The following is a 13,486-nucleotide window of genomic DNA, read 5'->3' on the forward strand; positions in this document are numbered from 1 at the left end:
AGAGTCTTTGGTTTGGAGTGACAGAGAAGTGGAGTTACTTTTAAGTGTGACTTTTGAATATAAAACAGGAGTTAAGCAAGGCTGCGTGCTTGCACCTGCTTTGTTTGGCATATTTTTCTCAGTTCTCTTGCATCACGCCTTCGGTGATTGCGAGGTTTCGGACAGTATCTACCTTCATACAAGAACTGACGGAAAACTGTATAACCTTGCCAGACTTCGTGCCAAATCGAAAGTCCACAAAGTGTTAGTACGTGAACTACTCTTTGCTGATGATGCTGCAATAGTGTCCCATTCCACAGAAGGCCTACAGCGCTTGATGGACAGGCTCAATGTTGCTTGTTCGGACTTCGCATTGATTATCAGCATAAAGAAGAGTAGTAGTAGTAGTAGTAGTAGTAGTAGTAGTAGTAGTAGTAGTAGTTATGCAACAAACGGGATCCCCATACGACGCAGAAGTCATTGTTGATGATAAAGCATTGGACTGTGTGTGGACTTTGAACTGGAGCAGCAATGGTTTGAAAAACTACTGTAGCCCGCAAACATACTAACACTGTTTGACTCATTCAGCTATTAACACTATAATCTCACGTATGAACATTTACCATTATTAGAATATAAAACAGGTAAAATACAGGAAAATATTGACGGTGGCCAAACTAATTGTAAACACAAGTCGAGCACATGACGCTGGTGACGTTTCTGTCTCATAATGTGACGTTCTGAAGCCTAAATGTCCGTTTCTCAAGCAAACGTGAAGTCAAGTCAAGTCAATTTTATTTATAAAGCACATTTCACATTACAAGCATTGACTCAATGTGCTCAAAAATACATAAACAAACAAATAAACAAAATTACAAGTTTACAATAACAGAAATAGATTACGAGTATGACAAAAGAAAAAACAATAATAACAACCATAATTCCATTTTAACAAAAGTGCGAACAGGCGTTCCTTGATCTCTTTTTCAGGGATGCCACTTGTAGTTTGGCCTGTGTAAATTTATGGATTCCTTATAGTGGCTGATTTTTGTGTCGAATGCTGCAACCAGATTTTGATGCCATACATTTTCCGGGCTTTCTCAGCAGGTATTGCTGAACGGAGGGTTTTTAATCTACTGTGACATCCGGCCCCGGGTTGGGCGTCTGTGGACGGAGCTGTACCCGGTTCTCCCCGACATCCCTGATGGGTGCAAGCTAGGGATAAAAGAAATACCAATTCAATGACACCTTTGTAACTATAAATCTATCACCACATTCAGTCTTTGGAGCCCCCAAATCACTGCTCTAAAAGATACTAAATACTACTAAACTACAACAATTAAATTGAATTAATAAAAAACGATTAAATGAGTTACACCTGTACTGCAAAACTGTAATGACTCAGATCCTCCATGTTTGTTACACAAAAACCTCATCAACGGGAATTTATCTATCCTTTCTTTCTTTCTTTCTTTCTTTCTTTCTTTCTTTCTTTCTTTCTTTCTTTCTTTCTTTCTTTCTTTCTTTCTTTCTTTCTTTCTTTCTTTCTTTCTTTCTTTCTTTCTTTCAGGCTCATATCTTTTTTCCTTCCTTCCTTCTTTTTTCCCTTCCTTTTTTCCTCCTGTTCTCTCCTTCCTTCTTCCCTTCCTCTTTTCTCCCTCCCTTCCTCCCTTCCTTCCTTCCTTCCTTCCTTCCTTCCTTCTTTCCTCCTGCTCTCTCCTTCCTTCTTCCCTTCCTCTTTTCTCCCTCTTTCTTTCTGGCTCATTTCCTTCCTTCCTTCCCTACAGCTCCTTCCTTCCTTCCTTCCTTCCTTTCCTTCCTTCCTTCCTTCCTTCCTTCCTTCCTTCCTTCCTTCCTTCCTTCCTTCCTTCCTTCCTTCCTTCCTTCCTTCCTTCCTTCCTTCTTCCCTTCCTTCCTTCCTTCTTCCCTTCCTTCCTTCCTTCCTTCCTTCCTTCCTTCCTTCCTTCCTTCCTTCCTTCTTCCCTTCCTTCCTTCCTTCCTTCCTTCCTTCTTCCCTTCCTTCCTTCTTCCCTTCCTTCCTTCCTTCCTTCCTTCCTTCCTTCCTTCCTTCCTTCCTTCCTTCCTTCCTTCCTTCCTTCCTTCCTTCCTTCCTTCCTTCCTTCCTTCCTTCCTTTGTGTAAATCAGCTTTACACAAAAACGTCATCAACGGGAAGAGATGACAAATTCTTACCGTGGGGAATTTTTTTGACGGTAAACGGTAAAATATCACCCATTCCTACTCCAGACATATTTGTTTTTTGTGTTTTTGGTCCAACGTGGCTCAGTTGCCGAGCCCTGTTCTAGCTGAACACGGGAGCCCACTGCTCACTGTGGACACGTTTTAAACAATCCTACCATCAATCAGAAAACGTGTTTGGGAACAGCTCGTGAACCGGAACCCCTTTCCAGAAATCTACACGCTCATCTACAAGCTCATAAATACACATGAAGCATTAACTGGTGACTGTGCTTGTGAATGTGGTAAAAACACAACCCGTATGTTGTCATCTTCGTGTTGCAAGTCCCAAATGTTGTACCCATAACTGTTACGGTTTTATCCATGAAAAAAATATTTAGAGCTTAAACTGTTAATGTTTATAAGAGCAAGAAAATGGTGGGCAAAAAGGCTGTTATTTGCCCTGTTAGGTGTTTCTCCAATATAAGCAGTACTGGAGTTGAGGGGGGATGAGGGGGGATGGCATCCCCCCCTGAAATAAAAACGGTCCAAATCATCCCCCCTGAAATAAAAACGGTCCAAATCATCCCCCCTGTAAAACTGCCATCCCTCCTTTCCATCCTTTATGTCATTTCATCAATGAATGTGGTTTTACTGCTATTTCAACATTTAGAAAAAAAACAGAAAAATAACTTATTTGCCAATTTTCACCTGTTTCAAGTACATTTTCACTTGAAATAAGTAGGAAAATCTGCCAGTGGGACAAGATTTATCTTCTTATTACAAGCAAAAAAATCTTGTCCCACTGTTGGGTCCCAAATCAACATTTACATAAATTCCTAACGAGGAAAGACACAGAGACTGTTGGAAATTATTTTTTAACGCACTTCTGCAGAAGGGGGGAGAGCAGAGGAGTTGCAGGGAAACGTGGCCCTCATTGAGAACTCCTGAGCTTCCCCAAGGTCCTCCTCCTGCATGATGCTTTTATTGAGAAACTTGACAGGAAAAGACCATATAAGGACAGTCAACAGTGAATAGACAGTGGACAATTGGAAGAAAACAGGAATCAGACGGAGGAAAACAGACATCAAGGTTAAAAAGGTCACACATTGTGAAACAGACACCTTTAGTTAAAAGATAAATCATGACATTGTCAGTTAAAGAGGAACGGGAAGTCTTGGACAGATGCGTCGAGCTAACCTTTAGTTAACCTTACAATTCCCTCCTGTTGTTCTTTTGAAACTTCAACTAATATCCGCCCATTAGGCTTAGGATATGAGCATAAACAAAATGAAACAGTTTACGTTCCAGTGTCATCATAGACATCCTTGTCATCAGTTAGAGTTCGTTGGAGTTGTTGGTAAATAGACCTCAGAATACTGGACTAAGGAAGTTTGCAATGGTCCTTTGGACCATTGCACGGAGACACAGAATGATACAGGTAGTGAAAACACAGAACAGTATGAACGGAATCATAATTTTAGTCATTATGTCAGTCCAGTGGCCTGAGGTCAGCCAGGACCAAAAGGTGGTACCTGCTGAGCGTCTGTCTTCTGACACAACTTTGGCCAACTGACGTAATTCGGCTATAGCTTTGGTAATATTACGTATGTAAGTAAAGAGTTTGAGGAACAATTCCTAACATGTCCGCACGACTCATTAGTGGAAAAGTTTCTTCCTTCTCTCGGACTCCTCTCCAGCTTGTTGCAGCCAGTCAGTTTGGGCTAGTCATCTTCTTCAGGCCCGTGGCTGGTGAGTAGGCGTCAGATGACTTCTTCAGCAGACAAGGGTTTTGATACCGTCCCACTTCCGGCCTACTCAGGGTCTGGAAAGTTTTCTACTAGATTTCACTGTGACTGGTGAACCCACGCAAATCGTTCAGCAGCCTTTACTGCTGTCGGTGTCGTGATCTGGACAACAAAAGGGACCGTCCCGACGGGGAGATGACCTTTCACCACTCAAATCAGGATCTGGTCACCCAGTTTCAGCAGTTCCTGCATAGGAGAGAGAGAGAAGAAAGCAGCAGCTCACAAGAACTTTGAACATTTTTCCAGCAAACAATTTACTCATCCACATCGAGAGTGGATCTTCCTCTTCGGTTTTCTCTTGCCATGGTTCTCCCTCCAATAGAGGGAGTTGGAACGGGCGACCATGCACCACCCAAAGGGTGTGACGATTCTTATGTACATTTCGACTAATGGCCGGCATTCAGGTCATGGTTTTCCAGTTTCTTCCATGGTTTTCCTGCGCCTTAGCTTAACAGTGCCATTAGTTCATTCCAAGTATTGTCCACTTCTGGACAACTCAATGAAATCCAAATGGATAACTTCAAATGGATAGGTCCCTTGGGGACTATTGTCCACTTCTGGACAGCTCAATGAAATCCAAATGGATAACTTCAAATGGATAGGTCCCTTGGGGACACTGACCTCTTTTAGGTCTCATATTGCCTTACGTGTTGTATCTGCAACATATTAGACAGCTCCTACAAAAAAAAATTTAAAAGTAGGTATTTAGTCCTGGTGATGTACCATACCCTGCCTCCCTCCTGTTGAGACATGGAACTCCAATGGCTCAACCCAGCCACCAGGGGGAACAAATCCCTTGGGAGCACCGGTTTGCTTCGCACCACACAGAGGCCTTTCTAGAGTTACAGTAGCACCTTCATTTAGCCAAATGTCTTTCTCTCTTTGTGGAGCATTGTTTTGCATGTCAATTAAAATTTGCGTTGGATGTCAACAGGGTTAGGGGTCTCGTTGTCATCATCCTCTTCTTCTTGTTTCTCGCCAGTGTCCTGACTTCTCCTCAGATGGGGAACTAAGTGGTTCTCCCATTTCTGAGAATTGCACCTGGCAGGAGGTTTGACTTAATGATCCTCTAGGGTCGGTTATCTCTATGTCCCTCAGATCCCCCCGCCGTCACCTTAGATTACTTGGTGTGGCAAAACCTGTTAAATTCTGTCTCCTACCTTAGTCAAGGACTACATAATTTTCTTATTTCAACCCAAGTGGGTTATTGTTTTATTAAAGTAACAACACACAAGTTAATAACATAACGGTCCAGTGACAAAACGGTTAATCACATAACAGTCCTGGCCTTTCATGCTCGGTTGTCTCACACACAAAACTGTCCGTGCAGCAACTCTCCTGCAACGTAAAACAGTAGTTCCTGGTGAACCTATATATCTAAACAATAACTCATTGTCACAAAACCCTCTCCACACTGATCACATCTAGTGTGCACTCAGAGTTCCTCTTTTTCTAAAAGAATTGCTCAACAGGTTTGTTTCTTCTCCATACACCCCTTTCTGTGTAAAATGTCACTGACATGCATTTGACAGTAGGTTCATGAACACGCCCTTCTACTGTATCTAAAAATACAGCGGTGCTCATTTTACGGGACGAAACCCAACCTGATGAAGCTGTCAATCATCAGTACGTGATTTTACGACAGACAAAATAAAGAAAAAATATTGATATGTTTCACGCCAATCATACACATGTCATACTCACAATGGCAAGAATCACATTTCTATACGATCAAAACATACAGAGACCCGGTGAAATACAGCACTGCAAAAGTAATCTGCAACCATTCGAATGGTGAATTAACCCAATTTGACAATTCTACGACACCACGCCTCTATGGCCCGGCCGACAGGACAGAGAGGACACGGAGTTTCAGTGCAGAACTGTTTTATTTACCACACGTGCACAAACACAGCACCAGACAGCTCAGCAGCTCCAGCAGCAGACGAGAGAACCCTTGCTGCTCTGCAGCCCCGCCTTATGAAGGCAGGCAGAGTGGAGAGGTTGATTGGGGCCACCTGTGCCCCAATCAACCTGAGTGGCTGCAGCTCCTCCACCCTGCCACACACCCCCATCGCCAACCTCAGGCCGGGGTCCATCCGGCCGAGCCAACTCCCCCCCGCCCCCCTCGGAGCGGGAGAGGAAGCCAGGAACCGCAGACTGCGCCTCCGGGCCTTCCCGGTTCGGCCGACCGCTGGGGCCGGTCGGGAGGTCGTCCTCGGCGACGGGCCGACCACAGAGCCCGGTCGGGAGGTCGCCCTCGGCGTAACCGCCGAGAACGCCGCTCTCGGGACCGGGCCCAGGGTGGCCACGGGCCAGACGGCATCCGTGGCCGGTGTGTGTCCAGGACCACCCCCTCCCCGACGCAGCACTGCTCCGGCCGCTGGTCCGTCTCCTCCCCGATGCAGCACTGCTCCAGCAGCTGGTCTGTCTCCGCCTCGCCGACCTCAGTCTCAGCCTCCGACGCCTCCGGGACCGCATCCTCCGGGACCGCATCCTCCGGGACCGCATCCTCCGGGACCGCATCCTCCGGGACCGCATCCTCCGGGACCACATCCTCAGGGACCGCATCCTCAGGGGCCGCATCCTCAGGGACCGCATCCTCAGGGACCGCATCCTCAGGGACCGCATCCTCAGGGACCGCATCCTCAGGGACCGCATCCTCCGGGGCCGCCGTGGCGAACCTCAGACGTGGCGCTGGAGTGGGTCGCTCCGCTGGTCCCGCAGCCTCTGCCTCCCGGCCTGCCGGCTGCGGCGCCAGCTGCGGCGCCAGCAGCGCTTCCAGCGCTGTGAGCTGCTGCTCACCCTGGCCCTGAAGCACGGCTGCCAGGTCGGCCATTGCTCGGGCCAGTGCCTCCAGGGCCCGCTCCGTGCCTCCCTTCTCCATCCCGTCGGGCCCCACATTGGGCGCCAGTGTAGCAAGGCTAGTGCTACGGGGCCCGACCGACAGGACAGAGAGGACACGGAGTTTCAGTGCAGAACTGTTTTTTTACCACACGTGCACAAACACAGCACCAGACAGCTCAGCAGCTCCAGCAGCAGACGAGAGAACCCTTGCTGCTCTGCAGCCCCGCCTTATGAAGGCAGGCAGAGTGGAGAGGTTGATTGGGGCCACCTGTGCCCCAATCAACCTGAGTGGCTGCAGCTCCTCCACCCTGCCACACACCCACTGGCAGATTTTTCTACTTATTTCAAGTGAAAATCTACTTGAAACAGGTGAAAATTGTCATATTGACAGAATCATATTGATAAGTTCAGAAAAGTGTTTTTTATTGTTGTGTTTGATGTATTTGATGTAAGCCCAGTGGATATTTAAAGCTTACAGAAGGCTGCATTTAACTGCTGCTATGTCATTCCTGCAGTATTTCTGCAGGTGTTTTGGTCACTGCTATTATTTGTAATATATTATATTATTTGTAATCAGCACAAATTATCTGTCCCCATATGATAAAATCCACCATCCCCGCTGATTTCTTTTCACAACTCGAGTACTGAATATAAGAGATACATCTGGTAGCCAGGGTTGGAAATCCTTAGCTAAGTTATCGTCTGGGACAGCTAGCCTCTTTTTCTTTTTTGGCATCTTCTTCTATTTGTCTTATTAGTGCCACGGCTGCGCCACGTGGCACTCCTCCTCCATTGAGCTTCGCAAACTAACACATTTCCAAACTAATGGGGAGATTTTCCCATGTAAGTGAATGGGGCAGAATGTAACACTGGGGATGGGAGGAGGTTGGAAAAACTCCAAATTCACCTTTTTTCTGAGTCACGTATCTTTCTCATACTTGCACGTAGAAACGTCAATTCAAACTTCAAAACGGAGGAAAACTTCTCTTCTCTCTCCAAACCCGAAACTGTTTTTTCCTAAAATGTACACTTTTCAAGATATGAGCCCTCAAGCGAGGACTGGAAATCACTTTTTTGTCAAATCTTCAGTGCGGTTCTAATTGATCAGAGTGAGGAAAGATTAAAAAAATGAACATAAATTTTATTTGTAACTCGAGCTCACGGGCAAACCGTAAAAGCTAGAAAGATAATTTTTGGTCAGAATGTAGACATAGATGTTGAGATTCAAATAATGTGACTTTGACAGGCGTGGTGTGCACAAAATTTAAACGGGGGGGCCAACAGACACGCCAATTCCTGCCTCTGTCTCCATTGACTCTAATGTTAAAAAAACTTTTCTTCAAAAAAATCTCACTTTTGTTTTCGAATTGCCGTTACTAACACATTTTAAGGAATATCTGTATGAAAATAACATTTACAGAATGTTCTGGGTTCTCCGTTTCTCACGATGTTTTCATTTTTCTGCTAAGAGCTACGGTTTGACCCCAAAGTGGAGTGATTTCAGGTTTGTCACAACCGGAAATCCAGCTGAGTCATTCCCGCTCCCTCTGTATCAGGTTCTTGTTGCCCCTAGCAACCAGAGCTCAGCTGTACTGATTAGACTGACCCAGACCTGGTCACATGACCCAGTCATTACAGACTTCATGTAATATAACCTGGAAAATGGAGAAATCTGAACCCTGACCTTTTGACCTTACATGATCCCCAGTCCTGCTGGGAACAGGTTCATGGGATATATATGTATATTATTATTATTATAAATATAAATATTTACATTTGTATATTATATATACAAATTAGCCCCGCCCCTTCTTCTGATTGGCCGATACGTTAAAGTCCAATATCTTTTGAATGGTTTGACATAGAGAGTCATGGGTGATGTCATATTACTCAGTCTCGAGTCCTTGACCTTCATTGGTGCAAATTAGCCCCTCCCCTTCTTCTGATTGGCCGATACATTATAGTCCAATATTTTTTGAATGGTTTGACATACAGAGTCATGGGTCATGTCATATTACTCAGTCTCGAGTCCTTGACTTTCATTGGTGCAAATTAGCCCCGCCCCTTCTTCTGATTGGCCGATACGTTAAAGTCCAATATCTTTTGAATGGTTTGACATACAGAGTCATGGGTGGTGTCATATTACTCAGTATCGAGTCCTTGACCCTCATTGGTGCAAATTAGCCCCGCCCCTTCTTCTGATTGGCCGATACGTTATAGTCCAATATCTTTTGAATGGTTTGACATACAGAGTCATGGGTGGTGTCATATTACTCAGTATCGAGTCCTTGACCCTCATTGGTGCAAATTAGACCCACCCTTTCTTCCGATTGGCCGATACGTTATAGTCCAATATCTTTTGAATGAAAAAGACTGCTGTAACACATTATCACTAGAAGGCACAAATTCATAGATAAAAGCTTGTAAAGAGTAAATTAAATTGTATCTGACAAACACACATTCTTCTCCTGCATTATATGGAAAAATATATTTTTTTAAACCTCTTTATGATGGATTTGTTTGAAATAAATGAGTAGCATGATATATTATGGTTTGATGTTAGTGAGTATTCAAGTTGGTGCAGTGTGATTCTGACAGACGGACATAAATTCAGTCAAGATGAGAAGGAGTGAATTACCAGAAAGTCAATTATGACATTTTTGTCAAAATTGAGCAATTGGAAAATGATTTACTGTACGGTATATGTTTATTTTCAGTGAGCTTAGAAAAACATGAGTGCAGCTTTCTCTCCTCCTGCTTCCCTTTTCTGTCAATCGTGAACCCTCTTGAGAAACCCGGGCTGTGGTTACTGTTACACAACACACACACACACACACACACACACAGACACACACACACACACACACACACACACACACACACACACACACACACACACACACACACACACACACACGCAGCAGCAACGGTGTGATGCAAGACTTTGTAGAAGAGTGTAAGAACTGTTGCCTCAGACTTGAAGGAGATTCACTGGCTGAGAAAATGAAAACTGAGGAAACTAGAACTCCATTTAGCAGAATATTAAAGCTTTAATATTCTGCTAAATGGAGTTCTAGTTTAGATTAATTCACTAATCTCCTTTTCTGGCAGCTAGTTACTGGAAAACATTTCTTCTTCGTGAGAATCATAAATAATATTTAGCATAAAAAATGTAAGCGCTCTGAATAATTATTAGCTGTGGTCGTGTTTGCAGTTTTTATAAATGACAAGGATTTAATTTATAAAAACTTAGTAGCTGTCATCAGAGGTGTCAAAAGTATTCACCTTCATTATTCAAGTAGAAGTATAGATACTAACGGGGCACGGTGGTGCAGCAGGTAGTGCAGCCGTCTCACAGCAAGAAGGTCCTGGGTTCGATTCCCGCCGGGGACGCTGTGGGTGCTGAAGTGCGTGTTAGTTCCCCCATGACTTCACCACCACACCCTGGGTGGGGTTGGTGAAAGGATCTTTCTGTGTGGAGTTTGCATGTTCTCCCCGTGTTCTCCTGGGTAGCTAATGTTCTCTACCCTCACAAAAACAGGCACACAGTCCTGGGCTATACTGCCCCCTCTGGCCAACCGGGGAACAGATGGGGTGGGGAGGATCCAGCCAGAATAACGTGATCCTTCCACACGCTACGTCCGGCTGGAGAATCCTCACCCTGTCTGGTGAAAAGATGCGGCCTGCTCACTCCTCAGGTTAAGGAGGAGACCTGAGCTCAGTGCAGGGCCCTCCCGGGGTTGGTAGAGGATGGAAATGCACAGGACTGTTACTTAGATAGGAGCACTGGGTGATATAATGGGAAAAACACCGGGATAAAAATATTTAAAAAAAAGAAAAAAAAAAGAAGTATAGATACTAGAGTTTAAAAATACTCCTGTAGAAGTTGAAGTATCAACTCAAGTTTTTTACTCAAGTAAAAGTATAAAAGTACTGGTTTCAAAACTACTTAAAGTATAAAAGTAAAAGTAATGTAAGGGTGAAAAAAGCCATTAAGGACAAAAGCCATTGAAAATGAATGCATCTTAGTATAATGTAAATATATTAAAGAAGCATATATGTGTACTATTGAGCATTAACATGTGTTTCAGAGAGCAGGAGATATGATGACTAGTTGCCTATAAGTATTGTAATGGTGCAAAAAGTCAAACTTCTGAGGCATGTTATCATTTATCCTAACTTTTATTAAAATGTACATCCAAGTTAGTTACATATGGAAATGAAACGACTGTAAACAAACACCACACTGGTATTAATAACTTTTTTTCCCTCTCCCATTTTTGTTTTTGTCACTTTTTAAGTTAATAAATATAAAAAAATATAAAAAGATCAGAAAGTAAAAGGGAGGATCGATCCGTCGATTTAACAAACACTTTATACATCAGATCTGCATCAGTCAAGCACAGAATATTTAACAAAGAGTTACCAATAGGCTTGGTTCAGCCGCAAAAGCAACTGGTTCTCAAAGTTCTTTGAGCCAATGCAGGCTCTTCTTGGCCTGAAGATCAGCCCTGCAACACTAGACAGTCTTTCACATGCTGCTGAGGCAGGGAGTGCCGTATTAAGCTTCAGTGATAGCTGGCACACAGCTGGGAAGGACTTGAGTAGCTCTACCGTGTCTCCGGGGCAGCCCAGGTACGCATCCAACTGCTGGGTCCTTTCAACAGGGCTGGTCTTCTTCAAGGAGGAAAAGAAGTCCTCTTCCTCAGAGGAGTGGGAGCCTTCGCTGACGGGATTCTCGGCCTGACAGTCCAAGTGGCTTCTGATATAGTCAAGACCTGTGGAATAAAAACATTTTGGATAATTTATATTTAGATTATATGACAGTATTGTAATAGTGTACTGGATATTGGTGTGTGTGTGCGTGTGTGTGTGTGTGTGTGTGTGTGTGTGTGTGTGTGTGTGTGTGTGTGTGTGTGTGTGTGTGTGTGTGTGTGTGTGTGTGTTTAAATCATTGAAACCAGTCATTTTCAAACTAATTTCACTGTCTCCATAAAAATGACACGTAATTGAGGGGAAGGTGAGAACTGAGACACTTACCAAGTTTGAGGATATTTTCGTCACTTGTCCAGCAGGTCTTAAATTATGGAACTAGAATGGCTGCGGCTATCAGCTCTGGATCTGCAAGCATCTCTCCGAAGCGTTTTTCAAGGCCTGAAACAAGTGCAGCGATCAAAGGCTCACAGAACTTGGAGGAGACTTGAAGGTGCTGGAGCTTGGTCCTTAGGAGAGTTATGGTGGGGACCAACCATCCCATCTGCACACTGGTTTCTCCCTGGAGAACATCAAGTGCCTTTGCAACTGGGCTCATTGTCTTCGCATACTCTGCAAGAAATGCAAGTTCCACTGGAGTAAACCTGTACAAAGAAGGAAAAAAACAATATGGAACATTTAGCCTACTTGATGTAGCACCTTCAACTGGAGGAACTGATCATTAAAAAGGAAACATATTATCATCTGAGACTTTTAGAAATGTAGCTGTGTTCAAATCACATCCATAGTAAATACGGAGACTGCATATTGGCATATGTTCTACGACATTCAGAGTATAAAACTGTGACTTAATCTATAATCACTTCATCAACTGAAAGGCAGAAAAGCAGACACTTACTTAGGTGTATCTAGTTCACTGCAGACAGCTGCAAGGGCTCCTTCACCTTGTTCTTTTGTTATTCGCACTATTCTTTCTACTGCTGAGAACAGTGAATTCCACCTTGTAGCAACAGGCCTTACAAGTTGGAGTTTGCAATGGTCTTCAAATACTTCACATGCAATGGTTGATCTTCAACTTTTGTTCCACAGGCTGGAGCATTTGGCAAATGTGGACCTTGACACACGCTTGTACAATGGGTTGACCTCTGCTTTTGAAGCATCAACTGCGGACACTAAATTGAGGAGGTGGCAGGCGCAGCGATGGTGCTTGGGCAGCTGGTATTCCAAGTAATCATCTTCGTCCAACAGGTCTCCGGTATCAACAAATTCAACACCCTCAATGCTTTCCTCTTCTTCATCGTCATCATTTTGGCCACCGTCATGCTCTCCTCCATCACCCTCTCCTACCGGTTCAGGATTATTGTTCTCTTCAGTCTGCCCATAAACTCTGAAGGCTTTCAGGAAGTTTGATCCGTTGTCAGTGGTAGTGCGAACGATCTTCTCTCTGATATTCTGTGTGAATATCATTTAGGGCACCAGCCAGAGCAGAAAATGTATGTGACCCTTTAAGGTGTTTGCATGCCAGGGCAGCACAGGACCTCTGCATGGTCTGGGGGTTAAACCAGTGTGCAGTGACACCAATGAAACCGCGACGGTGTGCCGTCCAGCAGTCAGTTGTTGTTGCGATGAACTCAATTTCACTAAGGGCAGCTTTCAGGTTTGTTTTCATTTTAGCAGAGGCGTTTGTGATTTTGTTTACAACAGTATTGTGTGTCATGACATTCGTATTTGGCTGAAGATGTTGCACAAGATCAATGAAGCCCTGTTGCTGAACGATGTGTGATGGGCAAGCCTTGGACAACAAATTTGAGGACTGCTTTATCCACACTTGTTTGCGACACTCTTTGAGTCTCCCACAGCTTGGTTTGTTGAGAGGGTGGGGCCAAAGAACCTTCAGTTGATTCTTCTCTGTGGAGAAAATAAATGCACAGGCACAGATTGAGATTCATAATATTTCTCTCA

The 13,486-nt window shown here is 44.2% G+C and overlaps 1 long non-coding RNA gene across 1 annotated transcript; it reads right to left on the reverse strand.

The window, feature by feature from the left end:
* Window positions 1-11,406: 11,406 nt before the first annotated feature.
* On the reverse strand, window positions 11,407-12,547 carry LOC133444827 (uncharacterized). The gene is made up of 3 exons (XR_009782740.1): window positions 12,423-12,547; window positions 11,852-12,168; window positions 11,407-11,589 (listed from the first exon to the last, which is right to left on the reverse strand). It is a non-coding gene; the product is annotated as an uncharacterized LOC133444827 (long non-coding RNA).
* Window positions 12,548-13,486: the final 939 nt, after the last annotated feature.

The sequence above is a fragment of the Cololabis saira genome, chromosome 5 (genome assembly GCF_033807715.1).
Source record: "Cololabis saira isolate AMF1-May2022 chromosome 5, fColSai1.1, whole genome shotgun sequence".
NCBI classification, from domain to species: domain Eukaryota; kingdom Metazoa; phylum Chordata; class Actinopteri; order Beloniformes; family Belonidae; genus Cololabis; species Cololabis saira.